Here is a 19,250-nt window from a genome sequence, read left to right as displayed (position 1 = left end):
TAATAAGTCAGAAAAATTCTGAAATAAATTATTCAGTAAATGAGTAATAAACTGCATTTGTCTTCATTGATAAGTAGGAAGTTTGAAAACTCTGATGTGTGATGTTTCTCCATCAACCAAGTGGGATCTGAGGTTAGGACACAGGGGAAAATAATAAAATAAAATAAAAATGCTTTTTCCAAATTTGACCTCCCTTGAAGATTTCTTGAAATGTATAACTAAGGGTTCTTTCATATGAAAAATGCATTTATAAATAAAAAAGAACAGAAAACACTGTTAAAATATTAGAGTATAAAACAAATTATCTTATACTCTAAAATATGAAATGTTCAACCTCACTTAAAAAAAAATCTAAAAACACAAATTAAAGTTATTCTGTAGGATAATAGCATCTCACAAAAAAATATGCAAAACCATTAAGACTTTCTGAACTACCATTCATTTGATTTATGAAAGCTTGATTTTTCAGTGACCAGAGTGGTTCTGTTTAAAACACTGCCAATCTGGAATAGCCTGATACACATGTCAGTATCACATCCACATGCGATTCAAATGAGATTTGCCACCTCAGAACAACACAGAGCAACACAGGCCAAGAGGTAGATCCAGGACTGCAGAGTACTTCACAGAAAATGCTCACACTATGGCTGCCGAATTCCCAGTTGCTTAGGGTCACAGGTCACTTTTCAAAACAGTAAGGCAATTAAGTTGTGAAATGTTTACCTAATTACATGGAAATGGCTTCCTTAGGAGAGGGCTTTTCTCCTTCAAAATAGCTTAGTTAAGTCAGGAGATAAATAGGAGCCAAAGAAATCCAAGAGAGGCTGCGGGGAAGAGAAAGGAACTTCCCAAGGCAGGGAGGAGAGGGGACTGACTGCACCCTAGAGCACTCCCTGATAACTTTTCTTAGTGCCCTAATCACACAATGTCCATGACATCTTCTTGTGAGAGTTAAGAGCATCCTTCCTAGAAATATAATTAGCAAGGATTAGCCACCGGGCAAAGAACCTCTGAACAAATTCAGAAAGGATGCCTCAGTTTAGCTGCTGTCCATTAAATCACCAAATGCCAGCCAGAGCCTGGCAAAATACCAGGACAAGAAAAAACAGAGCTCTGGATGTGCAATAAATCCTGCTTCTGAGACAGACGGTCTGCCTAACTTTAAAGATTTGAAAATGGCTTTTTACAATGGCAGCTGACTCCACCAAACAGACCGTGTTTTCCATAAATGTTGAACTGTTTTGAAAATAAACAACTTTTGGTCCAACAATTTGAGATTCATAAAAGCGCTAAAAATGTTCACTGTTGCACTCTTCTTTGCTGGGGGCTGTGGCTTGTAGCTTCAAAATACTGTCTTGAATGTATTCAGTTCTGCTACAGGACCCCACCAGGTAATTCAAGCTACCCTCATCCTGGCAATTCTCCTGCCTCTGCTTCCTAAGTGTTAGGGTTACAAATGAGTGCTGCCGTGCCTCTTCTTTCTTCCCCTCCCATTATCTTGATTAAAGGAGTCTCAGTGATGTATAAAAAAAGTGTGGAATAAACAGTCAGGAGGCCTGGTTCAAGCCCCAGCTCTGTCACTCCCCAACCAAGTCACTTTGGGCAGGGGATCCTCCACACCACCTCCACAGCACAGTAATAAAGCAATATGGTTTGCATTGGTAGAGAGTTCTGGAAAACAGAGAGAGGGAACTGCCTGGTTCTCCAACTACTTTCCATTATATTCAAATATCAACCTTCAAAGGATAAGCACCTGTGGTTGATTCTGCCCATACAAACTAACATTAACCACATCATTCTTCAGGGTTTGGGTGAGGCTACTTCCCTTAAGTGATGTAAATCTGGAATCACACAAACTCTCGTGAAAACTAATTCAAGTATGCCTGACCATCCCTGTTGGCTTTCCAGAGCTTGAGACAAATGTGCCAAGGTTCAAATCAATACATAATTTAATACTTGCAAGCACAAAGAAGTTTCAAGCTCATAAAATGAGTTTGTGGTGTCAGTGACCGTGATCCTCCCAAGAGAGGCTGCCCGGTGCCATCACAGTCTGCAGAAAGTGTCCTATGCACATCAGAGCAATGCTAGAAAATACAAGGAGAAAAAACACCCAGCACAGTGTGTCAAAACCCACAAAATTAACTATGGTCTGATCAATGACAGACCCCCAGGGCATCTAGGGACACAGAGAAAATGGGTGCTTAAACACAGCAATATTACAGAAGAACACGATTCCAGGTCAAACTACTTTAGTAACCTAGGAATAGTCAGTGAATGGCAGTCACTTCTGCCCACCGTCACGGAATCCTTGGCCTTGTCACTGGACTTCACTCTGGGTAAAGTGAGGCACCAACATTTGAATTCTGCTGAGTCATTAATATCACTCACCAAGCAATCACTGAGCAGGCAGAGGAAATTACATTTGAATCCAAATGAATACTAAGAATAGGTGAAGCTCTCAGGATGCTGTGAGGGCCTCTTGCAAGCAGCAGTTGAGGTATCAAAGAATAGTCTCCTTGGAAACTGAGATTAGCAGAATATGTATACATCAGCTAAAGAAGTGGATAGCAGCCTAGCAGACAGAAGCTTCCTGTTAATGCCAGGAAGGAGCTGCCTATGACCTTTACAATGACAAGAGAAAGAGCAACAGATTAGACCAGGAAGTCAGACCTCAGTGTGTATAATATTTGACCTTCACTTTTGAGAAGCTATCCAGGTCCCTTATAGCAAGGACAACAGATAGAATGTGAGCATAGGAGACTCTCCAGTGACCAGCTCGGGTTTACATCCATTCATTCTTCAGAGTCCTGAGTTATAAGACTATAAGAGACTGCCAGAGCCTCTCCTCCTTGCTGTTAGAGTAAAAGTAAATTCCCATTCTGGGACACCCAGTGTTATAGAAGTTTCCTTAGAAACGTTTCATCCTGATGAGAAGTTCCTCAAGCAGGAAAGTAAACAACTCAAAATAGTTTCAGGAAGTCCCTGAAACAGACCAGATTCACTAGGTCCTTCCCTGACTGAATAAGCAATAAAAGATGAGCCCTGAGAATATCAGAACAGAACTGCAAAGAAGACTTGAGACTCGACCAGCTAGCTGCCTGGAAAAAGCAAAACCCAGCCAAGCTGCCTGGAAGAAGTTCAGATCAGAGTCACTTTGAACAGACTCCAACCTGTTGAGCTGCCTGCAGGCTGTGCAGTGTGCTCCAGGATCTCAGTTTCTATGAATTATCTCTCGTACGCTGAGATGGGCTTTGGTGATTTAGCTGTATTTTAGTCACGTATTGTTCTATAAGTAACCCTTCATCCATACTCTTTTTTAAAACCCAATCAAACTCATTGGTTACCACGTCGGGCTTTGGTGGCATCAATACTTTGGTTATGGGATCCCTATGTGGGTTAAGTAGACGTGTGTGTTGAATATCCCCAGGGCAAAGTTTGGTCATCAACCACTGGTCAAGAGATTAAAATCTGCAGCCTGGGAAGAGACCTAACATTCCAGTTGAGCAAGGTCAATCTCCTGACCGAAGTTCATTCCTAAGAAGGCAACTTCACCTTAAGCCACAACTACAGAGAGAAATGGGTTAATTATTCCTTTAATGAAATACTCTACTTGCCTTCTCAGAATTCCTGTCCCCAGCCTCATCTACTCCCCTCCGTGAGATTCTGATTGACTGACCCACCAACTCCAAAAGGTATAACTTTTTTCCTTCGTTTTCTGACTTCATCTTTGGAGTGTTGCCAGAGCCAAAATATGCCTTTCCTCATACTTTGGGCTGCCCCACCTCCCACTACTGGGCTGCCTGTGGTTATGCAGTGGGTCTCCATGTCAGTGCCTCAAGCAGCATGGCTTTTCCCCTCTCAATCCTCTTCCTCCAGGCAGCTGCTGAAATTTACAGCCTGCCTACGCTACAGTGGCTTTATTTCAAATAAAACTGGCCTTGAGCTTACATTTCAGTTCACTCTTAGATTATTTTATTAATGGTGCTGTTAACCCCAAGAGGAGACCCTGATTATCCCTGTATCATCTGGCCACCAAGAAAGAATCCCCCAAATTTCCATCATGCAATCCATAGGCATAAAATAAAACATCCGATCCACTAATCTAACTCCGTCTGGGTTTGCTGGCTGCTCTTGCTTCACACATATAGACATAAGCATCATCTCCAAAAATAGCAGGCCTGAATAACAAGAGGCATTTTTCCTATATTACTGAATCTAAGGTTTCTCTTACATAAAGCTTACAGAGACATTCCTTCCACTTAGAAGTTCTTAGCTCTAAGACCGTGAGACCTGGTGTCTCGGCTAGATCAACTCTAACACCTTTTAGAGAAAGATAACTAGGTAAAACACACATTCCACCACACATGTTAGTGAGCTTTGTTTCTTAATTCCAACTTGCTGCATATTTTTATAGGATTTGAGGTTCACCCCATACCCATCTCACACGATACCTACCCTTTAGAGTCTGTATTTTAGGCAATTCTGAGGCTAAGAACAGCTATGAAGTTTCAGTCTTAAATGTTAGTCTACACATTTTTTCAAACTCTTACAGCAGGAGAAACAAGTTGAGTAGGGTGAGTATACACTCAAGGACACGTCCAACTCGTGGCCATAGCTACGGTTAGCACAGCACATTCAAAGGGAAGAGATAATTTCCTCTGATTTGACCAATACCAACGGCAAGCTCAGCAGATTTGGTCAATACCAACATCAACACCATTGTGATGCTCTTGCCAATCATGCAGTCATGGCCTAAATTTTTGGTGCGTGTCAGCCATATTGGTACCAAGGGATTAATGGATTTTATAAACATATTGATTGAGTTTTCAACCCCACTTCCACTATCAGCTTTTAGTGAGTCCTCTGACAACCAAGTAATTTCATTCTCAGTGCACTAATGTTTTCAGATATAGGAGAAGCTCATGGGAGTCACCGTATGGCTCTGTGGCCATCATCTTATGTGAGATATCAGAAATGGGAACCCTGTGGAAGGGTTATTAGATCCTCCAAAGGGTTGAGAGCCATGGGGTGGGAACCACTGGGCTAGAGGATGCAGTTACTTGGGTGTACGGAAAGGCACATGGCAATCATCTTCTCAACTCTAGTTCCAGAATCCTGTCTGCATGGTTATATTCAGGACTCCTCACAGCCCTGGCCATTTCTAGCCCCTCAGTCTCCTGGATTCCCATTCTTCCTCCCTGGCAAGTGTCTGGGTGTGCTTACACAAAGATTTCAAAAGAAAATTACATCCTTCAAACTTCAACCTATATGAAATATTTAAATGGAAGTTTTACTAAAGACATAAAGGTTGGCTTAGCCACTAGCTCCACTAGCTGGAAGCTACCAGCCTTGTGATGAGAGCTCATTTGTGGCAGAAAGGAGATTGCCAGAACAAGCCTAGCTCTGTGATGGAAAACTGTGGCGAGAAGGAAAACCCCATCTTCCCCATCCTGAGAGTCAGATGATTCTGCTCCCAGAACCTGTGATGACATCACACAGCAAGGGGAACTGTCGGTACGATTAACTGTGCCAATCGCTGGCCTGCAGTTACATATTCAGACAGGCGCACCATCGTAAGTGCTCTTAAAAGAGGAGTGAGCATATGAAATAACTTAGTGTGACTCTAACTAAGCAAGTGAAGGACCTGTACGACAAGAACTTCAAATCTCTGAAGAAGGAAATAAAGGAAGATCTCAGAAAATGGAAAGATCTCCCATGCTCGTGGATTGGAAGCATCAACATTGTAAAAATGGCCATCTTACCAAAAACAATCTACAGATTCAATGCACTCCCCACCAAAATTCCAACTCAATTCTTCATAGAGTTGGAAAGAGCAATTTGCAAACTCATCTGGAATAACAAAAAAACTACAATATCGAAATTCATCCTCAGCAATAAGAAAACATTTGTGGGAATCACCATCCCTGACTTCAACCTATATTACAAGGCAATTGTGTTATAAACCACATGGTACTGGTACAGAGATAGGCACGTGGATCAATGGAACAGAATAAAAGATCCAGAAATGAACCCTCACACATATGGTCATTTGATTTTTGACAAAAGAGCTAAAAACATTCAATGGAAAAAGGACAGCCTCTTCAACAAATGGTGTTGGTTCAACTGGCAGTCAGCATGCAGAAGAATGAAAATAGACCCTTTCTTATCTCCTTGTACAAAACTCAAGTGCAAGTGGATCAAAGATCTCCACATCAAACCAGGTACACTGAAATTATTAGAAGAGAAAATAGGGAAAAACTTAGAACACATAGGCACAGGGGAAATTTTCCTGAACAGAATACCTTGCTTGTGCAAGAATCGAGAAATAGGACTTAATGAGATTGCAAAGTTTCTGTAAGGCTAAGGACACTGTCAAGAAAACAAAATGGCAGCCAACAGATTGAGAAAAGATCTTTACCAACCCCATATCTGATAGAGGTCTAATATCCAATATATACAAAGAACTCAAGAAGTTAGACTCCAGAAAATTAAACAATCCTATTTTAAAAATGGGGTACAGAGCTAAACAAAAATTTTTCAGTTGAGGAATATCGAATGGCTGAGAAGCATCTAAGGAAGTGCTCGACACCCCTAGTCATCAGGGAAATGCAAATCAAAACAACCCTGAGATTCCACCTCACACCAGTCAGAATGGCTAAGATTAAAAACTCAGGTGACAGCAGATGCTGGCATGGATATGGAGAAAGAGGAACACTTCTCCACTGTTGGTGGGGTTGTAAACTGGTACAACCACTCTGGAAATCAGTCTGGCGGTTCCTCAGAAAATTGGACATAGTCCTACCTGAAGACCCAGTTATTCCACTTCAGGGCATATACCCCAGAGATGCTCCAACATACAACAAAGATACATGCACCACAATGTTCATAGCAGCCCTATTTATAATAGGCAGAAGCTGGAAAGAACCCAGATGTCCTTCAGTAGATGAATGGATACAAAAATGGTGGTATATTTACACAATGGAGTACAACTCAGCTATTAGAAAAATGACTTTATGAAATTCCTAGGAAAATGGATGGATCTAGAGAATATCATCCTGAGTAAGGTAACCCAGTCACAAAAGAACAGACATAATATGCAGTCACTGATAATTGGATAGTAGCCCCAGAAAGCTCTGAATACCCCAGAAACAACTCACAGCTCATATGAAGCTCAAGAAAATACAAAGGCCAAAATGTGAAAGCCTCAGTCCTTCTTAGGAAAATAAATAAATAAGTGTATAGCACCCTCTCAGAGTGCGGTACACCTGGACCTTAAACCATTAATAATTCAAAAGCTAAGACGATAGCCTTGTGGCAATTTTTGGTATTCAAAGATCATTATGCTTAATCTATACACACCAAGAAAACTCTGACTGTTTCCATGTTACATTCTGTTCTACATGTACTTTATGCTTATGGTAACTAGTAAGATTTCAATGCATACTATCAAACCTCTTAAAAAATTAAGTACTGACAAAAATATATTCATATAGTGTTATGCCAAAATGCCTTTAAAAATCTGTACATGTCTCTCTCTTTTTTAAAAATAAAGTTATAAGAGGAAAAAAACACAAATATAAAATTAAATTTTGAGAAAATGCAAAAAAAAAAAAAAAAAAAAAAAAAAGAGGAGTGACCCCAGCACATGGTATCTGGGGCAGGACTGAGGGCTGAAGACCAACCTGTGCTATTTAGCAAGACAGCAGGAAAGAAAGGAAAAAGGAGAGAGGGAGAAGAGAGGAAAACATAGAGGGAGATGAGGGAGAGGTAGAAGGAAAGGGGCAGAGGAGAAGAGGAAGAGGAGGTAGAAGAGCAGGTGAAGGACAAGAAGGACGAGAAGGAGGATCTCTGACTGGGGCATGGGAACTGCCAGCCTAGCTCTAGGTCTTAGAGACCCTGACTCAGAGGAGTAAGGAGAGTGGTAGAGCGGAACACCAGCATCCCTCTCTGGCCTCCACAGGCAAGCACACTGGTATATACACCTACGGATAGATGCCACACTCCCATACACAACACACCAGAAGAGAAAAAAAAAGAAGAAAAAAAACCTCAGCATTTCCCCATGGACCTGTTTTTCCCAAACAAAATACCTTTGAACCACAGCTAACAATTTAATCAAACGTTAGGTTACTTTCATGGAATCTGAAGTCCACCCCCCAAGTCCTACATTTCTATATCCCTGGAGAAATCAAACGGCCACCTTTTGCAGTCTTTGTGGGCTTATACCAAAAGAAGGGGGGGCACCTCCACCCACTCAGAGGAGAAGGGGAGGAGATGGGGAAGGACTGTGGGACTGGAAGTGGAGCAGTGAGAAGGATGTAAGAGAAATAAGTAAAAATAATAATCAAAGCAAACAAAATAGAAAGAGTGTGGCTTTCTAACACCTAGGTGACAACAGTTAATATCATATCACATAATGGAAGTACACTAAAAAGGTAGATCTTAAATATTCTTATGGACAGAAAATGGGATCTTGTGAGATGTAAACGTAAATTCGTCTGTTTGCAGTAATCATCTTATAATGTGAGCATATCAAAGGGAACACTGTATGTACACAATCTTTGTATTCTTCAATATAACTAAATATTTCTAACAAGAACAAAAAAAAACCTGAAAAAAAAACGCAAACATCCACCAAGACTATAATAAATAAAAACTGTGGTGTAAGAACAAGGTGGGATAATCATTGGCAACGCGCATGAAGCAACTACAGCCACAGCTCCTCAGATAGATCCCAGGCATAACACTGAATGGGACATGCGGTGTTACTTGCAAACAGTGTAAAGATGGACACACAGACGTACACAGCTCTGCGTGTGAGAAGTCCCTTCGGGAAAGAGGACGAGGAAGACCGTGCTGAAATGCCCTGCTCTTTAACATGGATGGCACATCAGTAGGCTGTTACTTTTGCTTTTGCTTACAACCCCATGTAACTTCAACTTGAAAGGCAGAAAATCATACATGGTGATAAAACCAATTGTTGGTTCAAAGTTTAGTTCTTGCTCTGGATGTACCTCAAAATGAGTGCCACGGTCCTTGGCTCGGGTCCTCTGCCTCTTCTTCCACACCAGCAAGCAGACAGAAAAGCCTGAATCTGCCCCCCAGACTTGTCAGGCAGGTGAAATACAGTAAGGAAATGCCAACTCAGCACCAAAGTGTCCGGGACTTTACAAACCCAAGGTGTCGCTACCTTCTCCAACCAGCAGAAAAGGAGCAACACCACAGCGCTCTTCTCAAAGCGGTTTATTCAGGAACCTTACAGCATGCCAATGAAAATCTTCCGGTCCCTTTCTGTCTCTCTTTGTGTTTCTCCGCCCCCAAGCACAGTCCCTTTATCCTCTCTCTACTCCACCTCCTCAGTCCATGTTGCGTGGCTGCAGTTCATAGGTCCACGTCATCTGGCCTGATCTCGCGTCATGGGTTTGCCTGCGCAGCTCGCACCGTGGGAGTGGCTAATCTGGGGGGGGGGGGGGCGGCAGGAGGAAGTCAGGTGCTAGTCACAAAACTAGGCCGGAGTCCCAAGTGTCATCTTGGGATTGCTGCCACACCAAGGGAAGACAACTTACACCATAAGTACCCATGGAACACTGCAGGCAGGGACTTCCACTCTACCAATCCTTTTCTTCCTCCAAGCAAAAAGAGACAAAAGCTAAAGGCTTTCATCACTTTTTCATATACACATGCTGAGACCAGAGTTCAAAATCATTGTCTTTCTTTATCGCATTCACATTTTTTGTTTAAAGATTTCCTTTGTCTTTTATAATGTATGTGATTTGCGTGCATGTATAGTTGGGAACCATTCGGGAGCAGTACTCACAGAGGCCAACAGAGGGCATAGGGAGTCCTGGAAATGGAGTTACAGTTGTGAGCAGCCTTATAGGTTAGGACTGAGAACAAACCCTGGTTCCTCCCCAAGAATACTGAGTAGTCTTCGCTGCTAAGCCATCTCTCCTGTCTCTCCACCGCTGGTTTGTCTGTTTGTTTGTTTGTTTGTTGAAATGGTGTTTCTCACTGAACCTGGAGCTCACTGGCTGGCCAACAATGTCTTGGCATTGGGATTGTAGCTGTGTGCTGTTACATTTAGCTTTTCGGAGAATGTTTTTTAATGTTGTGCACATCTCTATTGAAGCCCCTCTGTGTACCTCCATGGGCAGAGCAGAGAAACTTCAAGAAAAAGTAACAGGAATGTTGTAAATGCAGGGAAACTCAGAGCAGAAGTGCTGGGGAGGCCTCACCTCCGTGAGGTGTCAACCTATAGCAGGGTCCGCTGCAAGTCTTAGAGATCACTTTGTGAGAGTAGTGACTCGTGTGCTGAAACCATAAGTTCTTTCCAGACACCGATCACCACTATTCACTCTGCAAACCAAGAGAAACCTTGCTCTAAATCTTCATCTCATTCTTTACCATGAACGTTCATTGTGGGGAACAAAAAAAAAAAAAAAAAGAAGGTGAGGAAAAGTTCAAATGGAGACTAAACCCCTGGGCTGCCACTGTCCTTGAGGGCAGAGAACTGGAAGAATCCCCATTGGTGGCAAAGCGCAGGTTTACTTTGAAGATTCCCAGGGGCAGGAATTGTTCCCAGGAAGAAATGAACCTGACAGCTGAAATTCCACATCCTCCTCTTCCTTCGATCCGGGAACTTCACTCAGCCTTTCTCTCATCCAACCCAAGAGATAAATGTCAAGTGCTCCTTTCTCAAGAACTTTAGAAGTAGGAGTTCCCTCTGCATGGACTTTTAAAAGACCTCCTCTATATTTAGAAACTATCTGGCATGCTATAAACTCACTTGGTAAATATAGAACACATTTGAAGCCAGTCCTGTTTTTTTTTTAAAAGAACGTGGTCAGATTTGCTTCTTTTGCCTTCTTCACACCCATGAGAGGAAGGTGACAAGAAAGAGAATTATTAGTGTCTTTAACGAAAAAAACTAGTTTTTCTAGACCAGCTAAGCACTCCTTTGTTACTGCAGGATACCAAGAGACTAAGAAAACCGCCAAACATTACCCCCAGAAAATGAAAAGACTGGGCTGCATGTGTGTTCTCCAGATAGACTTGACATCCATATCCTGAGTGAAGCCAGACTTCCTGCTCAGGCTCAAAGAGGGGGACTGGGCACATTGTCTCCTTCATAAGGGCTTCCTCCTCACACAGCAGAGATAACAGCTCTGCACTTGGCAAAGTAAAGCTCATTGTACCAACAGTCCCCAAACAACTAACTCACCCGCAAATAAACAATGTCCCTGTGAGCTCTGGGTCAGGCTCCCATGGTCCGCGACTGTATGGGTAACAGGATGGGGGCATTCCTCAAGAGCCCAGCAAGCCTTTTCTGCAGCACTGAGAGCTGTAAATGAACTTCTTTGGAAAACATCTAGTGCATTTATGAATAATGAGAGGTAGTACAAAGCTGAAAAAAGCTGACCAATTTTGGGCTGGTGCTCCTCTCTGAACTACTACTACAGCCATAGCTCATGCACATACCTCCTGTTCACATAAGAATCAAAGACAGAGCCTGGCACTGACCTACAGTCTACCCATAGCTGTTCTGGGGCCTCCCTGACAGTTTGCATCTGAATAGCATCTACAGAATGGAAGTGTGACAGTGGCCTCAGTTATACTGAAGAATTATGAAAATAAAAAGTTAGGTCAAGGGTGGGAGACAGGTCAACTGAAAAGGTACTAGACTTGCAAGCACAAGAGCAGAGCCCTGGGGAGGCAGAAACAGAGAATTCCTGGGTGCAGTGATCAGCCACCCTAGACTACTTATTGAGTTCCGGGCCAGTAAAAGGCCCTGTCTACACACACACACACACACACACACACACACACACACCATACACACACACACATACACACACACATATGCACACACACAATACACACACACCATACACACACACACACACACACAGAGAGAGAGAGAGAGAGAGAGAGAGAGAGAGAGAGAGAGAGAGAGACTTGAAGGAATCTGAAGAGATACAGGAAAATCAAGTATTGTCTGGTCATTTCTTCAGCTTATGAAGAAGCTATGATATGGCACAAAAGACCAGAAATAGCAACACCACAGCAATAAACCTCATGAAAAATGGAGATTGGAGCTCCAAGTCCTGGTAGTGTCTTTTTCAGAATGACCTGGACAGTCATTCCAAACCGGATAACCAGCTTTGTCCTCCATCCACCTTGTCTGAGTCATTAATAATGTTCATAGTGTGATCTCAACTGTTCCACTCCATCACAGACCCTCTGCTTCAAACCAAGTACCAAACACATTCCCAGACCAAGGCAATCTTGAAAACTCACCAGGACCCCTCTTTCTCACGTGTCCCAAGTATGGGCCACATCTGCTTCTTTGCAAGCTCAGCCATGTGCCCGGATTTACACAGTGATAATGCCTGAGTGCACATTCTTCCTCTGGCTTGCCATGGCTGTCACAGCAGATAGAAAACCCACTGCAGCTACCTCCGGTTCTAACACACAGCCCAGGCACATGCAGCCTCCAGACAAGGAAAATTGTGGCATTCTCCTACTAGAAACTGTCTTGGGTTTTGTGTTTTTTTTTCCAAATATAAAGAAATGTTTGCAAGAAACCTTCATGTAACACATCATCCAGCATCAAGAAATTACCTCACAGCTGATCTTGAGCTACTCTAGCTCCACCCACTGAATTTTGTGGTTCAGATTTCAGACACCGTTTACCTTCCCAGATGATGCTTTGCTGTGATCTCCCTCCTGTTCTGTAACCAGAGTCTCTGGATCCATAGCTTCCCTCAGATGATTCATCGGCATTAACAGGTACCTGATTACCCTATAACCCACCTTTGTTATTCACTTGCAGTGTGCTTGAATCACCACAGAAGTGTAATCCAGTTATCTCGACTGGATGAGTTTCCTAATTGTTTTATAAACTATAATTTCTCTTCCCTTTCCTTTTGTTGTGGGTTTTTTATTTAACTTGTTTGTTTCTCTCATTGATAGGCACTGTTTTATTGAAATGTCAAAATCTGGTGTTTGTGCAGCCTTTAGCATCTGTATTGCCACTGCTCTCCCCTGCTCTCCTCTACTCTCCCCTGCTCCCCTCTGCTCTCCCCTGCTCTCCTCTGCTCTCCCCTGCTCTCACCTGCTCTCACCTGCTCTCACCTGCTCTCACCTGCTCTCCTCTACTCTCCCCTGCTCTCCCCTGCTCTCCTCTGCTCTCCCGTGCTCTCCTCTGCTCTCTCCTGCTCTCCTCTGCTCTCCATTAATCTCCTCTGCTCTCCCCTGCTCTCCCCTGCTCTCCCCTGCTCTCCCCTGCTCTCCTCTGCTCTCCCCTGCTCTCACCTGCTCTCCTCTACTCTCCCCTGCTCTCCCCTACTCTCCCCTGCTCTTTTCTGCTCTCCCCTGCTCTCCCGTGCTCTCCTCTGCTCTCCTCTGCTCTCCCCTGCTCTCCTCTGCTCTCCATTAATCTCCTCTGCTCTCCCCTGCTCTCCCCTGCTCTCCTCTGCTCTCCCCTGCTCTCCTCTGCTCTCCTCTGCTCTCCCCTGCTCTCCTCTGCTCTCCCCTGCTCTCCTCTGCTCTCCCCTGCTCTCCCCTGCTCTCCTCTGCTCTCCCCTGCTCTCCTCTGCTCTCCCCTGCTCTCCTCTGCTCTCCCCTGCTCTCCTCTGCTCTCCCCTGCTCTCCCCTGCTCTCCCCTGCTCTCCCCTGCTCTCCTCTACTCTCCCCTGCTCTCCCCTGCTCTCCACTGGTATCAAATCCTATCCTTACTGCAGCCTCTTTTATTGTTGCTGTGTTAAAATTCTCCAGCCAAAGCAACTCAGGGGAGCTGTTTAGGTAAGTTCATCGTGGCAGGGAAATGAGAAGGCAGGAGCTCAAAGCAACTGTTCACAACACATCCACCATCAGGACCAGAGAGCAGTAAACACATGCTACTTCCCAGTCCTTCTCCATTTATATAGAGCAAGATCCCGGCCAGAGATGGTTCCACCACAGAGGGTGGGCACTGAAGACAATCCACACAGACATGCCCCAGGCCTGTTTCCCTAGTAATTCTACACTCCACCCTGCTGACAAACAGCTTCAACCATGTCACTTTTAAATATGTGCACAAGTTCCTCCTCTTCCTCCCTTCCAGCAGCATTCTGTCAGCAGTGCTCCTTAATTTTAGCAGTGCTCCCTAATTTTAGCAGTGTTTCCCTCAACTGCTTGTGAGTGTGAGCATAATTACCCACTTTTAAGCAGCAAGAGTCTGTTTCATGACACACTGTCTGCAGAAGTACTCTGGCTTTTCCTCTGCTCTCCAGGTCAGGGGTCAGCAGCAGCCATGTTGGAGAGCACTGTTAGGTCTATGGAGATCCAGTGTTGGAATGGAGGCTTCCTACCAGCATTGGCATTGCATCCTCCTGGCAGAACACCCTCAGTATCAGCCAAGCCTTCAGGCCACGGCCACCCACTCACCACCTGTCTGCCACATCAGGAGAGACCTAGCCAGAGCTCACAGCTTTAGGCCTACAGCATTTCTGATGCACCCATTGTCCATCAAGATATGGTTGTTGATTCAGGCTGCTGAGTTACAAAAGATAACCAGGCTCTTGAACAGTTGGCCTTCTGGAAACGCCCTTCTCATTTCTGAATGCCTGAGTTTACTGCCTTCTCCAGTTCACAGACTGCCTTCTCCAGAGAGCACTCCAGGATTCCATCTTCTCAACACACCAACATCTGGAAACAGCTGCTTCTTCCTTCAAGTCTCTTAGGAGCTTGCTGGGTATCTGATCCAATGTCAAATTCCCTAAAACCAACTCAGCCAGAGGTAAAACCAAGCTGAACAACAGCCACCTGCCTAATCTAATCTAATAATGTGCCTGCTCCCATAGGGCCCCTGTCTGTGTCATTTGAACAAAACAGTTTTATCAGACTAAGCTGTTGTTCAACCTTTCCAGGCACTCCAGCCTCAAAGCCTCTACCCAACCCCTTGTATTAATATTTACAAGTCTCCTGTCCTCTCCTCCCACAGACCTTTGTTTAACCATCACTGCTGGGGCTTTGTCCAATAACCACCCCCATCCATGCCAGACCCTCCCAGCTTTCCCAGGACACTATCTGCTGTTCTATTTTTTCTGCAGCACTAACCACAGCCAAATGATATTTTGCCACATTGTTCATCAGCCCTCTGCCCTTTGCAGACTGTGAGCTCCCAGAAAGAGTACATTTGTTCAGGTACTACCCTTGCCACGGGGTAAAGTCTCCCTATACAGATGAGCTAAATGGAAACTGTTTGAACCCATGGCCAAGACTTAAAAAATACTTCAGATAGTGGCTACAAAGGGTTTCTTTTCTGCATTTTACACATCATTGTGTCTACAGTAGAGCATTTTAATGATTCTTAATCTACTTCTGATTAAAAAAAAAAACTAGACCTTAGGGGCTGGAGGGATGGCTCAGTGGTTAAGAGCACATTGGCTGCTCTTCCAGGACCTGGGTTCTGTTCCCAGAGCCTCCACAGCAGCTGTCTGTAATTCTGGAGGATCCAACGCCCTCTTCAGGTCTCTGCACACACTGCATGCATGTGGTACACAAACCCATATACATAAAACTCAAACACATAAAATAAAAATAAATATATAACTTTAAAAGACTGTAAGACATCCAAAAAATGACATTTGAAAAGAAGTAAGGAGACATGGGTGAAATGAGCCTTCGAGTGGACTCCTTGGCAGCTTAGTTAGACAGGATCCGAAGAAAAAACCATCATCACCCAAACAGAGCAGCAGCCACCTGTGCAGCCCCTGAGACGCCCTGTCAGCTCTGGTTCATGTCCCACTGCAGGATCTCGGGCAGACCGTGGCTGGCTTCCCATAGCTGCATCCTCTGCAAGAGCTGTCTCCAGCTCTGCCTCGCCAAGTCCAGGCTGCTATTACAAAACTGTTTTCTCTAGAAAGTTCTTCCTGGACCGCCACTTCTCTACATCTTAATCCCCAGGAAGGAGCAAAATACAAATGGATTTTGGTTTTGTTTTGTTTTCTTCAGACAGGCTCTCACTATGTAGACCTGGATGTCCTGGGACTTGCTCAATAGATCAGGCTAGCCTCAAATTCACGGAGATCAACCTGCCTCTACCTCCTGAGTGCTAAGATGAAAGGCGTGTACCACCACCACCTGGCTCACATACAAACGTTTTACAATGAAAATATCACAACTGACAGCATCCTGGCCTGACTCTTCTCCTTACCCATGTCAAGGCAAGTTTCTGAGAGAACTTGTGCTTACAAGGGTTTATTAATTAGAATTCCATCATATAGAAAGAATATTGCAGGTCCACAGCCAATTATCTTGAACCATTTAGACTTTTTGTTTGTTTGTTTTTGTCCCACCCCCACCCCATTTAGACTTCTTAATAGCTATTTATTGTTTAATATTGTTTGGAAGAATTAAATAATTACTTAGGAATATACAACAGGCCTTCACCGATCCAATAGCTTAGAGCATCACTGATAGGTGGTATCTGAGGCTTCAGCCGGGATGGCGCCCACTTTGCTATAACCACCCACCTGACGTTTCCGTCCCTGTATTTGAAAATGTCTTAATATATAACCTTTTTTATTATGTTACTATTAAAAGTCAATAAAAGGTTCCAGGTTGAACATGAAAATTAGAGTAACCTAAATCTGTGCTCACAGGTCATGGTCCTTCGTATTTGGCTCCAGAATAACCCATCTCGCCTCACAAGTTCGGACCCAATCGAGAAGGAGCTCTGATTGGGATCCAGCAGCTGCAGAAGCCAGAGCTGCTTAGCTGACAACTGCATTCACAGAAGCCAACTCCCAGGTGGAACTGGAGCCACCTTTTCCCTCTAGCATTCTCCTCTAAGTTACAATGCCCATACTAAAGAAGGCTGGTTTTAAAAGTTACTCCTTTAGCTTTATCTGACAAATGGTTTTCACAAACAAACGGCCTGTGCTCATCCCTGAGGGTGAGAGTCAAATGGTAACTGGTGATATTCAAGTTGGATTACATTTCTTGTAACTTGCTTCACAGTTTGCATGAGTAATAAGGCTAGAAAAAAAAAGTTGTAGCAACACACTGTAGTCTGACTCCTGATTGCCAAAGCGGAATTCAAGGCAGAATTATTTTTTGTTCTTAAGATCAGAGCAAAGCTAGCAGGGAGATGTCTGAGTATGATATAAATCATCCCAGAGACACGGTGACATCTTTGTCCTAGCACCAAATAGTCACTATTGACCTCAGAAGAAAGAGGTGAGCAAGCTCATCCAGACCATGACTTGGTTTTTCACAAGTTAAGAATGACAAGTTAAGCTACATGTTTGAAATGGTTGTTAAATTGCCTTCTAAGCATTTGTAGACCTTGGATGCTCTCAGCCTGGACCAGGAACCTTCTTTCTCCAGTGGTGAGTGGTCAAAGATTCATGACTGGACAGAGAGCCAGAAATAAGTGACTGGCAGTGCTCAGCTGTAAATGAGACATCTTGTATAAATTCCTCCACTTGCTACTCAGGCTCAAGGGACACAGAAAGAGCAGGTAGAAATATTGTAAGAGCCTGAGAATGGGGAGGACCACTGAGTGTCTTCAGGCATGATGTGGCTGCTGCACACAACTATGGTGGCCGGCACAAGAACAAATCAGCACCATTTGCAGCATAGGCTGGGGAGGTCTCAAGGTCCCACCCACTGGCAACTGAGAACCGCTCTCCATGGGACATCACTGGTAGGTTTCCTGTGCTCCAGCAGATGATCATAGTAAATGTATTTGAGAGGAAAGAAGGGGAAGGAAGGGAGGGGAAAGAGGAAGAAGAAGGAAGAGATCAAATTGGGAAGGAGACATCTTGGGGGAGAAGAGGGTCCAGAGGAAATGAAAGATATGGTCATATTTTATCATATACTTACATGTAATTCTAAAATCGTTAAAGATGTGAACTTTTTTTAGATAAAAAAACAAGCAAAAGGTGCTGAGAAAAGCGATGGGTGTAGTGTTCACTGTGCAAACATGAGCACCCAAGTTCAATCCCCCTATCCGAATCAAAACCAGACATGCAGCGCACTCCTAATCCCAGAGCTGGGGTGAGGGGAGACAAAATACACATTCATTCATACATGGCTGGGAACAGTGGTGTATCTCTTCAATGCCAGCACTGAAGGGGTTAAGTCAAGTGAATCTCTGTGAATTCAAGATCAGCCAGGTCTGAGATGGGAGCTTGAGGGGAAGGAGCTAGAGAGTTGGTTGTAGAGAAAGATGGCCGTCATTGACCAATGGTCTCCATAGGTACGTATACATGCACACATAAACATATAACACACACACATACATGCACGCACGAAATTGATAAGTATGATTAAGAAAAAAATCTAAAGAATGCCTTGTAACTTGTGATACAAATGTCAATTCCATAAATGAAGGAATTTGGGAATTCAGTAAATGTCACCTGTCGTCCATGCTCTGGGGCCACAGTGGCACATCCGACCACAGAAAGCATCTGTCCGACAGAACAGAAAATACTCACGATCTTCCTTCACAGGAAATGTTTGCCAAGCCTTCCTTAAGGGTGGACCCTGAAAACATGATGACCTCCACTTCAGCTGTAACAGAACCACTTCCTGATTAACTGCAAGACTGTGGACAAGTCAACAGCTGTACAGCTGACTTTTCCCTCTGTAGAGATCGGGTTAGTTTCTACAGTTTAGTTCCCACATCATAGACACACTGTGAGTTATAAAGTGGTGGCTCATTTAAAAATTCCAAACTAGTACCTGGCACACAGGAAGCTTTGAGGAGCTATTACATGTCACTTAGAGATATAAAATGTGTTATCAAAATTAAAAAAAAATCAGGTTTCCTAGCCCATGACAAATCTGAAATTTTATATTACAAGAAATAGAGGAGAAAAAATGAGCAAAATAAAAGAGAGATTTGGGAGAGAAAAGAAAATGCTTTAGGAGACCAGGTCTGCAAGACTAGTAGGTGGTCAGTTCCAATGAGGAGCATGAATGGGGGAGGGTGGGCTTTGTACCGGCTCAAATGACCTCTGTGGGCTCAGTGAGGCTAATCACCTCATGGAAGTGCTGTCTCCACCGGGAATGCTTTCTAAATTCCAAGCAAGTGACTTACAAATGAACCCAGGTCAAGTTCCTTTTTAAGTTAGGGGCTTCCTGTATTTGACATTCCTACACAAATGACAAGTGGTCGCCGTAGTAACTTCAGCATCTTATTATCCATGCGTACTTGCTCATTAAGAGGAGACAGACAAGGGCCCCTCTACAGACTGCTT

At 43.8% G+C, this 19,250-nt stretch overlaps 1 protein-coding gene across 2 annotated transcripts in view; it reads right to left on the bottom strand.

Moving 5' to 3' along the window:
• Window positions 1-19,250, bottom strand: part of LTBP1 (latent transforming growth factor beta binding protein 1) — a gene marked incomplete at its 5' end in the record, with an annotated part of 370,057 nt that overhangs the window by 295,756 nt on the left and 55,051 nt on the right. The window lies entirely within an intron of this gene.

This window comes from Micromys minutus (assembly GCF_963924665.1).
Source record: "Micromys minutus genome assembly, chromosome: 1".
Lineage (NCBI taxonomy): Eukaryota > Metazoa > Chordata > Mammalia > Rodentia > Muridae > Micromys > Micromys minutus.
This window is presented reverse-complemented; position numbering and strand designations above follow the sequence as displayed.